The sequence below is a fragment of the Nerophis lumbriciformis genome, linkage group LG04 (assembly GCF_033978685.3).
Source record: "Nerophis lumbriciformis linkage group LG04, RoL_Nlum_v2.1, whole genome shotgun sequence".
Lineage (NCBI taxonomy): Eukaryota > Metazoa > Chordata > Actinopteri > Syngnathiformes > Syngnathidae > Nerophis > Nerophis lumbriciformis.
In genome coordinates, this window is record NC_084551.2 from 66569865 (window position 1) to 66590320 (window position 20456).

The 20456-nt window shown below is 41.3% G+C and overlaps 1 long non-coding RNA gene across 2 annotated transcripts in view; it reads left to right on the forward strand.

Annotated features, from left to right (window-relative positions):
• The first annotated feature begins 3013 nt into the window (after positions 1-3013).
• The window catches only part of LOC133605448 (uncharacterized), an 83034-nt gene continuing 65591 nt past the window's right edge, over positions 3014-20456 (forward strand). Inside the window, exon 1 of one of the 2 annotated variants that reach the window (XR_009815144.2) lies at positions 3014-3415. This is a non-coding gene — a long non-coding RNA (uncharacterized lncRNA). The remainder of the gene's footprint in view (positions 3416-20456) is intronic. The other variant, XR_009815143.2, reaches the window with a different exon arrangement.

The following is a 20456-nucleotide window of genomic DNA, read 5'->3' on the forward strand; positions in this document are numbered from 1 at the left end:
TTGTTAATAATTTAGAAAAAAGAAAACAAATAAGTTAATAATTTAGTTACAATTGCGTGACGGTATGTAAATATATTTTTCAGCGTTTTTATAAGTCCGTTCTTTTTGCAGTATTATTGATTCATAATGTTTTGTAATCAGCCTGACCTAAGCCTTGATAATAATGACCGACCAAACAGAAGAAGTCTGTAGCGTAAGTCATAGAGAACTGTCTTAAGCGCAAAAATGATAACTAAAGTGGGGAAGCTGTATTTTCATTTAAATGAAAGTTTATTTAATTAGCATATGTATTATTTGTTAATAATTTAGAAAAAATAAATAAAATGTTTATTTAATTAGCATATGTATTATTTGTTAATAATTTAGAAAAAAGAAAACAAATAAGTTAATAATTTAGTTACAACTGCGTGACGGTATGTAAATATATTTTTCAGCGTTTTTATAAGTCCGTTCTTTTTGCAGTATTATTGATTCATAATGTTTTGTAATCAGCCTGACCTAAGCCTTGATAATAATGACCGACCAAACAGAAGAAGTCTGTAGCGTAAGTCATAGAGAACTTTCTTTAGCGCAAAACTGATAACTGAAGTGGTGGAGCTTTATTTTCATTTAATTGAAAGTTTATTGGGCTTCACGGTGGCAGAGGGGTTAGTGCATCTGCCTCACAATACGAAGGTCCTGAGTAGTCTTGGGTTCAATCCCGGGCTCGGGATCTTTCTGTGTGGAGTTTGCATGTTCTCCCCGTGAATAAGCAAATATCACCCTTATTTGAGATATTTCATCTTACCGTATTTTCCGCACTATAAGGCGCACCTAAAAACCACAAATTTTCTCAAAAGCTGACAGTGCGCCTTATAACCCGGTGCGCTTTATATATGGATTAATATTACGATTCATTTTCATAAAGTTTCGATCTCGCAACTTCGGTAAACAGCCGCCATCTTTTTTCCCGGTAGAACAGGAAGCGCTTCTTCTTCTACGCAAGCAACCGCCAAGGTAAGCACCCGCCCCCATAGAACAGGAAGCGCTTCTTCTTCTACTGTAAGCTACCACCCGCCCCCGGAAGAAAAAGAAGCGCGCGGATATTTCGTTTCATTTCCTTTGTGTGTTTACATCTGTAAAGACCAGACTACAAAATGGCTCCTACTAAGCGACACGCTTATAACGCAGAATTTAAACTTAAGGCAATAAGTCATGCCGAAGAACACGGAAATAGAGCAGCAGCGTACGGTGAATATTCGCACCACAGGGAATGAGAAGTCGTCCTTCACTGTGGTTCTAGCTTGCCATGCTAATGGCCAGAAACTTCCACCCATGGTGATATTCAAAAGGAAGACCTTGCCAAAAGAGACCTTTCCAGCCGGCGTCATCATAAAAGCTAACTCGAAGGGATGGATGGATGAAGAAAAGATGAGCGAGTGGTTAAGGGAAGTTTACGCGAAGAGGCCGGGTGGCTTTTTTCACACAGCTCCGTCCATGTTGATATACGACTCCATGCGCGCCCACATCACAGATGGTGTCAAAAAACAAGTGAAGCACACAAATACAACACTCGCCGTCATTCCGGGTGGATTAACCAAAGAACTCCAACCGCTGGATATTGGTGTCAACAGGGCATTCAAATCACGACTGCGAACGGCGTGGGAACAATGGATGACCGAAGGCGAACACACCTTCACTAAGACAGGCAGACAGCGCCGGACGACATACGCCAACATTTGCCAGTGGATCGTAAATGCCTGGGCAGATATTTCGGTCACAACTGTGGTCCGAGCTTTCCGGAAGGCAGGATTCACAGAACTACTGGACAACAACAGCGACACTGACTCCGATGACTTCGACGAGACGGAACCGGCCATTTTGGATCCCACGCTTGCGCAACTTTTCAATTCGGACACCGAAGACGAAAGATTTACGAATGAAGAATAACTTCAGAAAGTGAGCGCTATGTTTATTTTGTGTGTTGTGACATTAACGTTCGAGCAACATTATGTTGCTATTGCTCTACACCATTTTGAATTTTACTATGTTTGTGATTGCACATTTGCGTACATTTTGGGACAGAGTTGTTAGAACGCTGGTTTTCAATATATTATTAAAGTTTGACTGAACTATCTGACTGTTTTTTTGACATTCCCTTTAGCGCAGCGTAGGCGCGGCTTATAATCCGGGGCGGCTTATTGGTGGACAAAGTTATGAAATATGCAATTCATTGAAGGTGCGGCTAATAATCCGGTGCGCCTTATAGTGCGGAAAATACGGTACTTAGATTTCAGTTTTTGCAGTGTATACACTGAGACACAGCCCACGTCTCGTACCGAACGATGCGTTCGACGCGACTCGTTTTTCGCAGTTTCTTGCCGGCCTTTGCAGTCAAGATTGGTAAGCCGTGGCTGAGAAGTGTTCAACTTGAGTTATTTATTGACAACTAAGGGGGGGGGGGCATGTTTCTATCTGTTTGTTTGCCTGTTTCTGGGGTCGGTGGACACACACACACACACACACACACACACACACACGCTCGAACTTGTCGGTTTTGTCACGTTGCGGCGCTCGGCAGTTTAGCGCCAGCGGATCCCTGCGGGTTCAGGGTTCATGCTGTAGCGCTACTCCCCCCCCCCCCCCCACCTTAGAACATAGCGCCCCCTCCTTGCATCCGCTGAGTGGAAATAACCACATCAACGCATTCTTTCCAGGAGACACTCAGTTAAGTTAATTGTTTTGTTTTCCGTGCGCGGCCTGCTGGGGGCGGGGGGTGTTTGGGGGGGGGGTTTAAAAGGCAGTATGGCGTGCATGCAGGCTCACCGGCTAAGTGGCTGATTCCGGCGTGTCGAGGCAGGTGACACAGGTTGCCTAGTGACGACTGACTCCCCCTCCCCCCCCCCCAATCCTAAATCTGAGCTTGAATGATTTGCCAGCGCTTTGAAGTAAAAGGAAGCAGCATAAATAATTGATTCCGCTGCACGCCGGCTGACACCTCACGGCGGCCCCCAGCCCGCCGAGGTGTCCCAACAATGTCTAAAGGTGGTAAATATTTAAGGCCGGTGTGATTCACACGCCGGCGAGTGTGCAAAAAAGTTTTGACGGCGTCTCGGTTTAAAATGTTTTATCTTCTCCCCCCCGCGCCAGCGTTTGGATTCTGTCATCCGGGCGAATTCCCCGAGTGGCTCGAAGTTTCAGGTTGAAAAAACACTTAGGCTGGCTGATGTGACGAGTCACAACCTGTCAGGATGATTGTAAAAGTGACAAGTGAAGGCAGCACAAGAGGATAATTGTTTGTGTTTGGTTTGTCGTTGTTCTCTTTTGCCCTCAGGCTCCCCCTAAAGGATCCGAGTGGAACCGCATTTGAAGTCCGAACGCAAACATCCAAAGATGCTCAAAGAAGTCAAACTACGGAAGGTACGAAAGTCATCAGGTGAATAGTCACGTATGTTCTCATTAGGGATGTCCGATATTATCGGCCGATAAATGCTTTAAAATGTAATATCGTAAATTATCGGTATCGGTTTCAAAATTATCGGTATCTGTTTCAAAAAGTAAAATTTAAGACTTTTTAAAACGCCGCTGTGTACACGGACGTAGGGAGAAGTACAGAGCGCATATACAGGTAAAAGCCAGTAAATTAGAATATTTTGAAAAACTTGATTTATTTCAGTAATTGCATTCAAAAGGTGTAACTTGTACATTATATTTATTCATTGCACACAGACTGATGCATTCAAATGTTTATTTCATTTAATTTTGATGATTTGAAGTGGCAACAAATGAAAATCCAAAATTCCGTGTGTCACAAAATTAGAATATTACTTAAGGCTAATACAAAAAAGGGATTTTTAGAAATGTTGGCCAACTGAAAAGTATGAAAATGAAAAATATGAGCATGTACAATACTCAATACTTGGTTGGAGCTCCTTTTGCCTCAATTACTGCGTTAATGCGGCGTGGCATGGAGTCGATGAGTTTCTGGCACTGCTCAGGTGTTATGAGAGCCCAGGTTGCTCTGATAGTGGCCTTCAACTCTTCTGCGTTTTTGGGTCTGGCATTCTGCATCTTCCTTTTCACAATACCCCACAGATTTTCTATGGGGCTAAGGTCAGGGGAGTTGGCGGGCCAATTTAGAACAGAAATACCATGGTCCGTAAACCAGGCACGGGTAGATTTTGCGCTGTGTGCAGGCGCCAAGTCCTGTTGGAACTTGAAATCTCCATCTCCATAGAGCAGGTCAGCAGCAAGAAGCATGAAATGCTCTAAAACTTGCTGGTAGACGGCTGCGTTGACCCTGGATCTCAGGAAACAGAGTGGACCGACACCAGCAGATGACATGGCACCCCAAACCATCACCCAACCATGCAAATTTTGCATTTCCTTTGGAAATCGAGGTCCCAGAGTCTGGCGGAAGACAGGAGAGGCACAGGATCCACGTTGCCTGAAGTCTAGTGTAAAGTTTCCACCATCAGTGATGGTTTGGGGTGCCATGTCATCTGCTGGTGTCGGTCCACTCTGTTTCCTGAGATCCAGGGTCAACGCAGCCGTCTACCAGCAATTTTTAGAGCACTTCATGCTTCCTGCTGCTGACCTGCTCTATGGAGATGGAGATTTCAAGTTCCAACAGGACTTGGCGCCTGCACACAGCGCAAAATCTACCCGTGCCTGGTTTACGGACCATGGTATTTCTGTTCTAAATTGGCCCGCCAACTCCCCTGACCTTAGCCCCATAGAAAATCTGTGGGCTATTGTGAAAAGGAAGATGCAGAATGCCAGACCCAAAAACGCAGAAGAGTTGAAGGCCACTATCAGAGCAACCTGGGCTCTCATAACACCTGAGCAGTGCCAGAAACTCATCGACTCCATGCCACGCCGCATTAACCCAGTAATTGAGGCAAAAGGAGCTCCAACCAAGTATTGAGTATTGTACATGCTCATATTTTTCATTTTCATACTTTTCAGTTGGCCAACATTTCTAAAAATCCCTTTTTTGTATTAGCCTTAAGTAATATTCTAATTTTGTGACACACGGAATTTTGGATTTTCATTTGTTGCCACTTCAAATCATCAAAATTAAATGAAATAAACATTTGAATGCATCAGTCTGTGTGCAATGAATAAATATAATGTACAAGTTACACCTTTTGAATGCAATTACTGAAATAAATCAAGTTTTTCAAAATATTCAAATTTACTGGCTTTTACCTGTATACCTTAAAGGCACTTTCTGTGCGTGCCGGCCCAATCACATAATATCTACGGCAGGGGTGCTCATTACGTCGATCGCGATCTACCGGTCGATCTCGGAGGGTGTGTCAGTCGATCACCAGCCAGGCATTAAAAAAATAGTCCTAAAAATGAGCGATCATAAATCTTCACTATGACGTCACTTTCGTCACTTGATTGACATTCACGGCACCCGAGGGTCTTCTGAGATGACGCTGGCTGCTGCCAGCTCATTAAAATTACCGACTGGAAGGCGAGAAACACTTTATTTCAACAGACTCTGGCGCCGTACCTGTCGTCAAAACTCCAAAGACCCGACTGCACAGTTGCACAATAAAAGCTCTGCTTCATCCTGCCTGCGCTACCAAAATAAGAGTCTCAGAAAGCTGGCGTGCACAAGCTAGCAAGCTACGGAGTTTGCCGACAATGTATTTCTTGTAAAGTGTATACAAAGGAGTACGGAAGCTGGACAAATAAGATGCCAAAAACCAACCACTTTCATGTGGTATTGGACAGAAAGGAGGACTTTTTTTCTCCTCCATTCGAAAATGCGGACGTTATCATCACTACTGTCTGATTCCAATCAATGCAAGTCATCACAATCAGGTAATACATCAACTTATATTCTTGTCTTCATGAAAGAAAGGAATCTATATGTGTTAAACATGCCTGTATTATCTTTAAACACTTTTAACTTGTTAAAAATATTAACTATATGTGTTAAACATGCTTGTATTATCTTTAACCACCTTTAACTTGTTAACAATATTAACTATATGTGTTAAACATGCTTGTATTATCTTTAACCACCTTTAAGTTGTTAACAATATTAACTATATGTGTTAAACATGCTTGTATTATCTTTAACCACCTTTAAGTTGTTAACAATATTAACTATATGTGTTAAACATGCTTGTATTATTTTTAACCACCTTTAACTTGTTAACAATATTAACTATATGTGTTAAACATGCTTGCATTATCTTTAAACACCTTTAACTTGTTAACAATATTAACTATATGTATTAAACATACTTGTATTATCATTAAACACCTTTAATGTATTAACAATATTAACTATATGTGTTAAACATGCTTGCATTATCATTAAACACCTTTAACTTGTTAACAAAAACATATATTTCATAAACAAGTCAATATAAATGATATATATGAATGAGGTAGATCCCCACGACTTGATCAATTGAAAAGTAGCTCGCCTGCAGAAAAAGTGTGAGCACCCCTGATCTACGGCTTTTCACACGCACAAGTGAATGCCCAGCATACTTGGTCAACAGCCATACAGGTCACACTGAGGGTGGCCGTTTAAACAACTTTAACACTGTTACAAATATGCGCCACACTGTGAACCCACACCAAACAAGAATGACAAACACATTTCGACAGAACATTCGCACTGTAACACAACAGAACAAAATACCCAGAGCCCCTTGCAGCACTAACTCTTCCGGGACACTACAATATACAGCCCCCGCTACCCCCAACCTCAACCCCGCCCCCCTCAACCTGAGAGAGCATGTCCCAAATTCCAAGCTGCTGTTTTGAGGCATGTTAAAAAAAAAAAACTTCAATAATAAATATGGCAGTGCCATGTTGGCATTTTTTTCCATAACTTGAGTTGATTTATTTTGGAAAACCTTGTTACATTGTTTAATGCATCCAGCGGGGCATCGCAACAAAATTAGGCATAATTATGTGTTAATTCCATGACTGTATATACAAACCCCGTTTCCATATGAGTTGGGAAATGGTGTTAGATGTAAATCTAAACGGAATACAATGATTTGCGAATCATTTTCAAGCCATATTCAGTTGAATATGCTACAAAGACAACATATTTGATGTTCAAACTGATAAACTTTTTTTTTTTGTGCAAATAATCATTAACTTTAGAATTTGATGGCAGCAACACGTGACAAAGAAGTTGGGAAAGGTGGCAATAAATACTGATAAAGTTGAGGAATGCTCATCAAACACTTATTTGGAACATCCCACAGGTGAACAGGCAAATTGGGAACAGGTGGGTGCCATGATTGGGTATGAAAGTAGATTCCATGAAATGCTCAGTCATTCACAAACAAGGATGGGGCGAGGGTCACCACTTTGTCAACAAATGCGTGAGCAAATTTTTGAACAGTTTAAGAAAAACCTTTCTCAACCAGCTATTGCAAGGAATTTAGGGATTTCACCATCTACGGTCCGTAAAAGCATCAAAGGGTTCAGAGAATCTGGAGAAATCACTGCACGTAAGCAACTAAGCCCGTGACCTTCGATCCCCCAGGCTATACTGCATCAACAAGCGACATCAGTGTGTAAAGGATATCACCACATGGGCTCAGGAACACTTCAGAAACCCACTGTCAGTAACTACAGTTGGTCGGTACATCTGTAAGTGCAAGTTAAAACTCTCCTATGCAAGGCGAAAACTGTTTATCAACAACACCCAGAAATGCCGTCGGCTTCGCTGGGCCTGAGCTCATCTAAGATGGACTGATACAAAGTGGAAAAGTGTTCTGTGGTCTGACGAGTCCACATTTTAAATTGTTTTTGGAAACTGTGGACGTCGTGTCCTCCGGACCAAAGAGGAAAAGAACCATCCGGATTGTTATAGGCGCAAAGTTGAAAAGCCAGCATCTGTGATGGTATGGGGGGTGTATTAGTGCCCAAGACATAGGTAACTTACACATCTGTGAAGGCGCCATTAATGCTGAAAGGTACATACAGGTTTTGGAGCAACATATGTTCAAAGCAACGTTACCATGGACGCCCCTGCTTATTTCAGCAAGACAATGCCAAGCCACGTGTTACATCAACGTGGCTTCATAGTAAAAGAGTGCAGGTACTAGACTGGCCTGCCTGCAGTCCAGACCTGTCTCCCATTGAAAATGTGTGGCGCATTATGAAGCCTAAAATAGTTGTTGAACAACGTAAGCTGTACATCAAGCAAGAATGGGAAAGAATTCCACCTGAGAAGCTTAAAAAATGTGTCTCCTCAGTTCCCAAACGTTTACTGAGTGTTGTCAAAAGGAAAGGCCATGTAACACAGTGGTGAACATGCCCTTTCCCAACTACTTTGGCACGTGTTGCAGCCATGAAATTCTAAGTTAATTATTATTTGCAAAAAAAAAAAAAGTTTATGAGTTTGTCTTTGTCGTGCATTCAATTGAATATGGGTTGAAAAGGATTTGCAAATTTGCAAAACATTGTATTCCATTTGTATTTACATCCAACACAATTTCCCAACTCATATGGAAACGGGGTTTGTATAATAATATGTATATATATATATATATATATATATATATATATATGACAAATTTTAAAAAACATTTTAGGTTATGCATGTAACATTTTGTTAAACTCCAAATGAGTTAAAAAATAATAAAAGGTAATGCATGCCAAAGCAACAGGTGGCGCTATTACCTCTTTAAACTTAAGACCCTTTTAGCCAAAAAAAAAAAAGCCTTAAAAAAGTCAGTATAGAAAAGGCACAGCAAATACAAAAGTTACAAAACCAAAATGCAATTTTCACATAGATTACCGTATTTTCCGCACTATAAGGCGCACCTAAAAACCACAAATTTTCTCAAAAGCTGACAGTGCGCCTTATAACCCGGTGCGCTTTATATATGGATTAATATTAAGATTCATTTTCATAAAGTTTCGGTCTCGCAACTACGGTAAACAGCCGCCATCTTTTTTCCCCGTAGAAGAGGAAGTGCTTCTTCTTCTACGCAAGCAACCGCCAAGGTAAGCACCCGCCCCCATAGAACAGGAAGCGCTTCTTCTTCTACTGTAAGCAACCACCCGCCCGCGTAGAAGAAGAAGAAGCGCGTGGATATTACGTTTCATTTCCTTTGTGTGTTTACATCTGTAAAGACCACAAAATGGCTCCTACTAAGCGACAGGGATCCGGTTCATGAAAAGACGCAATCTCTCCATCCGCACGCGGATTACTATTTCACAGCAACTGCCTAAAGACTTTCAAGAAAAGCTGGCTACTTTCCGTGCATATTGTAAAAACAAGATAGCTGAAAAAAAAGATCCGGCCAGAGAACATTATCAACATGGACGAGGTTCCACTGACTTTTGATATTCCTGTGAACCGCACTGTGGATACAACGGGAGCACGTACGGTGAATATTCGCACCACAGGGAATGAGAAGTCATCCTTCACTGTGGTTCTAGCTTGCCATGCTAATGGCCAGAAACTTCCACCCATGGTGATATTCAAAAGGAAGACCTTGCCAAAAGAGACCTTTCCAGCCGGCGTCATCATAAAAGCTAACTCGAAGGGATGGATGAAGAAAAGATGAGCGAGTGGTTAAGGTAAGTTTACGCGAAGAGGCCGGGTGGCTTTTTTCACGCAGCTCCGTCCATGTTGATATACGACTCCATGCGCGCCCACATCACGCTGGTTTTTAATATATTATTAAAGTTTGACTGACCTATCTGACTGTTTTTTTGACATTCCCTTTAACGCAGTTAGATGCGGCTTATAACACGGGGTGGCTTATAGGTGGACAAAGTTTTGAAATATGCCGTTCATTGAAGGCGCGGCTTATAACCCAGGGCGCCTTATGGTGCGGAAAATACGGTATATTTAATTTTTTGTATTTTATTTCTTTTAAATCATCTTATGCTGCATTCAAGCAAGCTGGGAAGTCAGAAATCTCCTACTCGGACCCTTAAAGCGTTTCAGGCGATAAAATAAAAACGACATGGCTGATGTCTCCAATAAGCTAATATTTGCTTTTGTGGAATGACTCCATACAACACAAAATGCGGGCGAAAAAATGAAATTGTTACCATTTTTCATCATAAAAAGTGTTGACACTGTAACATATTTCAGAAGCCAATCAATAATGACTGAGGTGTGAGAGTGTTCCGCCTGTGGGCTTTTCTCACTGAATTGCATTATGTGGCGAGGAGCTCTTATGATTGTGTTTACAGGGCTTTTATTTGACCCTCCACTGTTCTTTACGGGAGCGGCGGCCGTGACGACTTGCCGGTTTGAAGGTTATGAATGGAAGCGGTATTAGGGCGGCCGGTGTTCTGTACACACTGTCTTTATGAGCAGGGCTTTAGAGCTGCGTGCTAATCTGGGGACGGCACATGCTACTAAAGACGGACATCTGTAAGTGTGGGGGAGGAATGAATACAAGAGAGCACTTCCTGTGCAGCCTGTGGATGTCACAACTGAAAACAATGACACAGTCATTGTTTTCCTACGTCCGAATGATGCACGGAGAAACTAACGCATCAGTCAAGAAACACTATCAATGACACAGATTGGTCATCGTTTCTTAGCAGGGCGTCAAATGTGATCCAACAGGAGATTAAGGGCTGTTGTATTTAGTGCAATGTGTCTATTTATGCAACCAAACAGAGAATGTTTGCAGCCAGCCGTAGACAATGAATGGATGAATGGAAATCTAACAAATAGGACATAGTATGTACCTTTGGTTGGCAAGACTCCACATCATGTCCAAAACTCAATAGTCTTTGTAGCCAAGATGTCAAGACTTGGTCCGGGGTGTGTGCTTTTCCAGGATGCAACGGAAAGTTGGCTCGTGCGAGACGGGAATGAAGGTACATGATTTATTATTATCAAAAAAAGGAATAAATGAAAGCGCGCACAGTGGCGGAGAATAAACTATAAAACCAAAAGACTATAGCAAAAAGTACAAACAAAAAACACGCACAATGGCGGAGAACAAACTATGAAACCAAAAAGACTATAAATATGGAACAAAAACTTACTTGGCTTGGACAAAAGTAGTTGCTTGAGGAATTGACATGAAAAGAAGTATCAGGCATGAACAGAGCATAAATGTGTTGTGAGGTCGTCAGGACGAACAACAGAAAATGAATGAACTTAAATACTTATGGACATGATTAACAACAGGTGCGTGACTCAAAACAGGTGCGTGACATGACAGGTGAAACTAATGGGTAACTATGGTGACAAAACAAAACTGCACAAAAAGTCCAAAAATAAAACCTGATCACACAGACATGACACAAGATCAGAGACCTAAAACTGCATACCTGCCAACTACTCCGGTTTTCCCGTAATTAGTACGGTTTTCATCAACCTATTCCGGGTTACGGTTGCAGTGATAAAAAATACGGTTTTTCATTAATTACATTTTTTTTTTTTTTTTAAGATTTAAAAGTCTTAAATAAGTGTTATAATGAAGGCAACACATGATGTAAGTGTCCATATTAGCTATACTAGCTTACTATCAAAATTACTTTAAAATTCTTATATACGTGTTATAATGAAGGCAACACATGATGCAAGTGTCTATATTAGCTATAATAGCCTACTATCAAAATGCCTTTAAAAGTCTTATATAAGTGTCATATTGAAGGCAACACATGATGTAAGTGTCTATATTAGCTATAATAGCCTACTATCAAAATGCCTTTAAAAGTCTTATATAAGTGTCATATTGAAGGCAACACATGATGTAAGTGTCTATATTAGCTATAATAGCCTACTTTCAAAATGACTTTAAAAGTCGTATATAAGTGTTATAATGAAAGCAACACATGATGTAAGTGTCTATATTAGCTATAATAGCCTACTATCAAAATGGCTTTAAAAGTCTTATATAAGTGTCATATTGAAGGCAACACATGATGTAAGTGTCTATATTAGCTATAATAGCCTACTTTCAAAATGACTTTAAAAGTCTTATATAAGTGTTATAATGAAAGCAACACATGATGTGCCCATATTATCTATGATAACCTACTATCAAAAATGACTTTAAAAGTCTTATAATGAAGGCAACACATGATTTAAGTGTCTATGTTAGCTATAATAGCTTACTATCAAAATTACTTTAAAAGACCTATATACGTGTTATAATGCAGGCAACACATGGTGTAAGTGTCTATATTAGCTATAATAGCCTACTATAAAAATTACTTTAAAAGTCGTATATAAGTGTTATAATGAAGGCAACGCGTGATGTAAGTGTCTATATTAGCTATAATAGCCTACTATCAAAATTACTTTAAAAGTCGTATATAAGTGTTATAATGAAGGCAACACGTGATGTAAGTGTCTATATTAGCTATAATAGCCTACTATCAAAATTACTTTAAAAGTCTTATATAAGTGTTATAATGAAGGCAACACATGATGTAAGTGTCTATATTAGCTATTATAGCCTACTATCACAATGACTTTAAAAGTCTTATATAAGTGTTATAATGAAGGCAACACATGATGTAAGTGTCTATATTAGCTATAATAGCCTACTATCAAAATTACTTTAAAAGTCTTATATAAGTGTTATAATGAAGGCAACACATGATGTAAGTGTCTATATTAGCTATAATTGCCTACTATCAAAATGACTTTAAAAGTCTTATATAAGTGTCATATTGAAGGCAACACATGATGTAAGTGTCTATATTAGCTATAATAACCTACTACCAAAATGACTTTAAAAGACTTATATAAGTGTTATAATGAAGGCAACACATGATGCAAGTGTCTATATTAGCTATAAAAGCCTACTATCAAAATTACTTTAAAAGTCTTATATAAGTGTTATATAAGTTTTATTCACGAAATCACGTAACAACAATGACAATCGACACTGCTTCCCGTAACTTCCTATCGAGCCATTCCGAATGCCATGCGCGAGGCTATTTATAGCACCGCTGCCAAGCACGAGGCACCAGTTGCCATTGTTTCCGAACGAGCGAACGATCATGGAATCAGCCGGAGAAAAATCGCAAACGAGTCTTAAACCGAAAAGAAAACTGCAGTCATTCCGTGAAGAATATTCAAAAGCCTATCCGGGAATAATTATCCGTTCCAAAAAGGGTGAAAACTACGCGAATTGCACCTTGTGCAGACAAGATTTTTCGATCGGACACGGAGGAATTAGCGATGTAAAAGACCACGTTGGGACAAAAAAACACAAGTCTAATGGGTTGATTGACATGTTTGAAACATGTCAATCAAAACCATATGATTTTTGCTGTAATATTTTTGTTTTGAAAAGTCACTGTGACTGATAGAAAAGTGATGGTTTTAGCAACATTTTAACCTGTCTGAATGCTAATAATCATTTTGCGCCGGGTCCCTAGACCCTGGCTACTAGGTTTTTTCTGATTTCAAAAGTTGGCAGGTATGAAACTGGACAGGAATGAAACTATGGTTTCATTCGACTTCACCTGCCCTGTTCATCTGTATTCCAACCCAGGATGCAGTTGAGACTGTGAGGCAACATCTACTAGCTCAGGGGTCGGCAACCCGAAATGTTGAAAGAGTAAAAAAAATACAAAAAACAAATCTGTCTGGAGCCGCAAAAAATGAAAAGCCGTATATACTAGAGATGCGCGGATAGGCAATTATTTCATCCGCAACCGCATCAGAAAGTCGTCAACCATCCGCCATCCACCCGATCTAACATTTGATCAGAACCGCACCCGCCCGTTGTTATATATCTAATATAGACGATGCAAGGCATTAGTGAGGTTATAACGCTTTTGCCTGTTAAAGAAAGGAGACTGATCCAATGCAGCACAGACATTCGCGTGCCACGCTGTCACGACCCAGACGCACACCAGTGCGCAATCATATGGGAGCCGCGCTGAGCGCACCTCCAAGCGCGTCTCGCTGCCGGCGACGGCCGGGTATGGGCCCGACGCTCCAGCGCCATCCATTTTCAGGGCTAGTTGATTCGGCAGGTGGGTTGTTACACACTCCTTAGCGGGTTCCAACTTCCATGGCCACCGTCCTGCTGTCTATATCAACCAGGGTGAGCCCCACCCCTTTCGTGAGCGCACTGCGCGCGGAGTGACCCCTGTTACGCGCCCCCGGCAACAGGGGTGGCGGGCAGGTAAGCTGCGCGGGCGGAGCGCGCGGAGTGACCCCTGTTACGAGCGCCCGGCCACGGGGGTGGCGGGCAGGTAAGCTGCTTACCTGCTGCGCGTGACGCCGGCCGCGGCGGGGTGTCGGTGCGGTGGGCGCGGTGGTGACCCTGGACGTGCGTCGGGCCCTTCTTGCGGATCGCCTCAGCTACGGCTCCCGGTGGGGCCCTCTCGGGGGAAGGGGCCTCGGTCCCGGACCCCGGCGAGGCGTCCCTTCTCCGCTCCGTAAAAGTGTCCATCTCTTTTTTTTTTTTTCTTCTGTTGTGGCATATGCTGCAGGTGCCTGCTCGTTTTTCGTATGTGGGTAACAACATTTAACTATGTATATATATTTACCAATTGGTTTAACTGCCACCCGCCTGAATCTATTTAAAATCTAATTTTTTTTTATTTCAACCGCCCGACCCGACCCGCGGATAAAATCTAATTTTTTTCAATTTCATCCGCCCGATCCGCGGATAATCCGCGGACTCCACGGTTGTGCCCGCAAACCGCGCATCTCTAGTATATACTGTAAATCTTATAATGAAGGCAACACATTGAGTCCAAATGTGTTCATTCATAGTTTTGATGCCTTCAGTGACAATCTACAATGTAAATAGTCATGAAAATAAAGAAAACCATTGAATGAGAAGGTGTGTCCAAACTTTTGGCCTGTACTTTATGTATGCATGTATTAGAGATGCGCGGTTTGCGGGCACAACCGCGGAGTCCGCGGATTATCCGCGAATCGGGCGGATGAAATTTTAAAAAATTAGATTTTATCAGCGGGTCGGGTCGGGTCGGGTCGGGCGATTGAAATTTAAAAAAATTAGATTTTAAATAGATTCAGGCGGGTGGCAGTTAAACCAATTGGTAAATATATATACATAGTTAAATGTTGTTACCCACATACGAAAAACGAGCAGGCACCTGCAGCATATGCCACAACAGAAGAAGAAAAAAAAAGAAATGGACACTTTTACGGAGCGGAGAAGGGACGCCTCGCCGGGGTCCGGGACCGAGGCCCCTTCCCCCGAGAGGGCCCCACCGGGAGCCGTAGCTGAGGCGATCCGCGAGAAGGGCCCGACGCACGTCCAGGGTCACCACCGCACCGACACCCCGCCTCGTCCGCCTTCGCCGCGGCCGGCGTCACGTGCAGCAGGTAAGCAGCTGACCTGCCCGCCACCCCCGTGGCCGGGGGCTCGTAACAGGGGTCACTCCGCGCGCTCCGCCCGCGCAGCTTACCTGCCCGCCACCCCTGTTGCCGGGGGGCGCGTAACAGGGGTCACTCCGCGCGCAGTGCGCTCACGAAAGGGGTGGGGCTCACCCTGGTTGATATAGACAGCAGCTAGGACGGTGGCCATGGAAGTTGGAACCCGCTAAGGAGTGTGTAACAACCCACCTGCCGAATCAACTAGCCCTGAAAATGGATGGCGCTGGAGCGTCGGGCCCATACCTGGCCGTCGCCGGCAGCGAGACGCGCTTGGAGGTGCGCTCAGCGCGGCTCCCATATGATTGCGCACTGGTGTGCGTCTGGGTCGTGACAGCGTGGCACGCGAATGTCTGTGCTGCATTGGATCAGTCTCTTTTCTTTAACAGGCAAAAGCTTTATAACCTCACTAATGCCTTGCATCGTCTATATTAGATATATAACAACGGGCGGGTGCAGTTCTGATCAAATGTTAGATCGGGTGGATTGCGGATGGTTGACGACTTTCTGATGCGGTTGCGGATGAAATAATTGCCTATCCGCGCATCTCTAGCATGTATACATGTATATATATATATATATATACATATGAATATGTAACTTATTGTGCAACTCATTGTCTCGCAATTAATGTACATCAGAGCTATTCAAATTTGTATTTTTTTTGTATTTAGTGTATTAGATTCTGTAACTAGTGTTTGGATCCCACTGTACACAATATCTGAAGAGCATGGAAAAAAAGCATTTCACTGTGGTGTACTCTGCATGTGACGAATAAAACTTGAAACTATATGTATGTATGTATATATATATATACATATGTATACATGCAGAAATATATATATATGTATACATGTATAAATACATGTATATACGTGTATATATTGTATGTATATATGTGTAAATATATGTATTTGTACATGTATATACATATTTTTTTTTTAGTTACAAATCTTATATTTTTAGTTACAAACATATTTTTTGGTTACAAGTATTTTTCTATTAGCAATTTTTTTTTGGCTTACAAATCGTTTGTTTCTCATGGTTACAAATCAACATCTTGTGGGTGGGACAACCTCGGAACAAATTGTTAGAAGCTTTTTTTTTTCATTGCCCAGCCCGAGTCTTTGGTATTTTCCCTCCAGTTGTGTAGAGACTGAAAGTAGTCATCAGTTTCGCTAACATATACTGTATGTGTAGGCCAATCACTTACTGGAATCCACTTCCACAATGTCTGGTATCAATCACCAGCATAGTGGCTTTTAAGAATAGACTAAGAGGAGAAGTATTGTGGAAAGAGATTATTCTAGATTGTACCTAATGTCATGACTGGTTTTATTGATTATTGACTATTTTATTGATTATGGGACAAGCAGTAGAAAATAAATGGTTGGTACTTTTTCGTCACTTATTGTTTGTCTTTGGTACACTAATGTGGAAATTATAGGTCATTGGTTCTTTGTTTTATTTTTGAAAAAATATATATCTATTTTTATATTGCTCTTTTTATCTTTGGTATGAACATTATTATGTAAACTCAAAGTTATTATTATTTTTAGGGCCCGCATGGCCCATATGGGACATAAGGACCTATTGAATTTGTAAGGTTTTATTATTATTATTCTTCCGCAGCTTTGCGCTGTACTTTGACCCTCTTAACATGCTTCAAAACTCACCAAATTTTGACGCACACATAAAAAAACGCGAACAAAACTCTTTGGTAAAAAAAACCTAACCCCAAAACTCAAAATTGCGCTCTAGCGCCCCCTAGAAAGAAAACTGCTTATAACTCCCAGTACGAATGTTGTAGAGACATGAAACAAAAACCTCTATGTAGGTCTTACTTAGACCTACTTTTCATTAATTAATTTCCTCGGGCAAAAATCAACAGGAAGTTGGCAATTCCCCCTTCAAGACAAAAAAGTACTAAAAACAGTCACTTTTGCCTCTTTGAGCTGTAATTTGACCCCCTTAACATGCTTCAAAACTCACCGAACTGAACACACACATCAGGACTGGCAAAAATTGTGATCTAATAAAAAAAACCTAACCCCAAATCTCAAAATTGTGCTCTAGCGCAATTTTTTAATGAAACGCACAAAAAACGGCTCCTCGGATGAAAAAACTGACAAAACTGCCTGTAACTCTCCCTGGGAAGGTCGGAGAGACATGAAACAAAAACCTCTATGTAGGTCTCACTTAGACCTACATTTCATAAATTGACAACCCCCAGCAAAAATCAACAGGAAGTTTGCTATTCCCCCTTCAAAACAATTTTTTTGTAAAAACCGGTCACCTTCCTTCAAAATCTATCTCCTCTGAGCGTGTTTGTCGGACTAAAACTGGACAAAAGTATTGGGCCACTTGGGACTAAAACTTGACAAAAGTATTGGGACACTTGACTACAACTTGACATAAGTATTGGGACACTTCGGATTACCACTGGACAAAAGTATTGGGACACTTAGGAATAAAACTGGACAAAAGTATTGGGACACTTACGACAAATACTGGACAAAAGTATTGGGACACTTCGCACTAAAAGTAGACTAAAGTATTGGGACACTTGGGACTAAAACTTGACAAAAGTATTGGGACACTTAGGACTAGCACCTGCCAAATATGCGGGCCCGACCAATGCTGCTTGCAGCTTTAATTATTATTATTCTTCCGCAGCTTTGCGCTATACTTTGACCCTCTTAACATGCTTCAAAACTCACCAAATTTTGACGCACACATAAAAAAACGCGAACAAAACTCTTTGGTAAAAAAACCTAACCCCAAAACTCAAAATTGCGCTCTAGCGCCCCCTAGAAAGAAAACTGCTTATAACTCCCAGTACGAATGTTGTAGAGACATGAAACAAAAACCTCTATGTAGGTCTCACTTAGACCTACTTTTCATTAATTAAATTTCCTCGGGCAAAAATCAACAGGAAGTTGGCAATTCCCCCTTCAAGACAAAAAAGTACTAAAAACAGTCACTTTTGCCTCTTTGAGCTGTAATTTGACCCCCTTAACATGCTTCAAAACTCACCGAACTGAACACACACATCAGGACTGGCAAAAATTGCGATCTAATAAAAAAAACCTAACCCCAAATCTCAAAATTGTGCTCTAGCGCAATTTTTTAATGAAACGCACAAAAAACTGCTCCTCGGATGAAAAAACTGACAAAACTGCCTGTAACTCTCCCTGGGAAGGTCGGAGAGACATGAAACAAAAACCTCTATGTAGGTCTCACTTAGACCTACATTTCATAGATTGACAACCCCCAGCAAAAATCAACAGGAAGTTTGCTATTCCCCCTTCAAAACAATTTTTTTGTAAAAACCGGTCACCTTCCTTCAAAAACTATCTCCTCTGAGCGCGTTTGTCGTTTCGGCTTCAAACTAACACAGGAGAGAGATTAGACCCTTGTGATTAAAAGTTATCGAAAGAGTTTTAATACCGGCTCCGGTTTTGATTTTATGACCCTTCAAAGACCCGCTGCGCTGATGCTGCTGTTTTTTCAAGAACGCTGCTTAAAAGCAGGAAGCACCAGCGTGCCCACACAATGCAGACAAGGTAGGCACACTACACAAAAGTATTGGGACAATTCGGACTAAAAGTAGACAAAAGTATTGGGACACTTATGACGAAAACTGAACAAAAGTATTGGGACATTTAGGACTAGCACCTGCCAAATATGCGGGCCCGACCAATGCTGCTTGCAGCTTTAATTTTTTTTGTTCTTTGTTGTTGCTATTTTTTGTATGACAACATTTTATTATTGATCATGTTGTACTGCGTTGTAATCTTTTGTTTTGTGATCGCGTGATGTTGTTTTGCCTGGACCCCAGGAAAAATAGTCTCCACTGCGGTGTAGACTAATGGGGATCCTTAATAAACTAAACTAAACTAACATATAGTTCAGAAGAGACCCCGCGCGCAAGATTGAAGTTGAGTCATACCCTCCCATAAAAAAAACTGATTTCAACACCTCAAATAAAGATTTGAAACAAAAAAATTATAATTGCAAACACATGTTTCAAAATCCATGTTTTAAAATTTCAAATACATAATATACATATAATGTTGTTTTTTTTTGTTTTGTTTAGCATAGCTTTCGTGGGTAAAGTGTGCGGAACAAACGTCCAATTTCTTGCCACTTTGGCATATTTGGGCCACTGGTGCAACTTGAATCCGTCCCTGTTCGTGTTGTTACACCCTCCGACAACACACCGACGAGGCATGATGTCTCCAAGGTACGGAAAACAGTCGAAAAAACGGAAAATAACAGAGCTGATTTGACTCGGTGTTTGTATTGTGTTTGAGAAAATGGCGGATTGCTTCCCGAGAGCGAATAATAGAAAGGCGTTTAATTCGCCAAAATTCACCCATTTAGAGTTCGGAAATCGGTTAAAAAAATATATGGTCTTTTTTCTGCAACATCAAGGTATATATTGACGCTTACATAGGTCTGGTGATAATGTTCCCCTTTAAATAAAACACAACCAAAATATAGATCAACTTACAACAAAGAATAACTTTATGGACATTGTTTTTTAGTCTGCAATGGAAAATATTTAAAGTACATAAATGTGCCTGAAAAAAACAAATTAAGTCCTTATTTAAACTTGAACCATCTCATACTGGAAAATAAAATTAAATTAAATGTTATGCATCCAAATTGATCAGCGACATTAACTCAGGAGCAACGTTCCCTCTAAGGTGCGCGCCTGTGCAATTGCGCACTGCTCAAGCGTCCTCTGCGCACGACAAATCTATGCCACGCACAAAATCAAATAAAAAAATAAGCGCATGACAATTTTCGGGACACAACAGAGAAAACAGTTTTCGTCATCATTGTTCAAATATTGTAACGTCTGTCGAGACGCTTTGAGGACATGAATTCCATCGATCACTTTACTGAGCAGGGCAGCACGGTGGCAGAGGGGTTAGTGCATCTGCCTCACAATACGAATGTCCTGAGTAGTCTTGGGTTCAATCCCGGGCTCGGGATCTTTCTGTGTGGAGTTTGCATGTTCTCCCCGTGACTGCGTGGGTTCCCTCCGGGTACTCCGGCTTCCTCCCACCTCCAAAGACATGCACCTGGGGATAAGTTGATTGGCAACACTAAATTGGCCCTA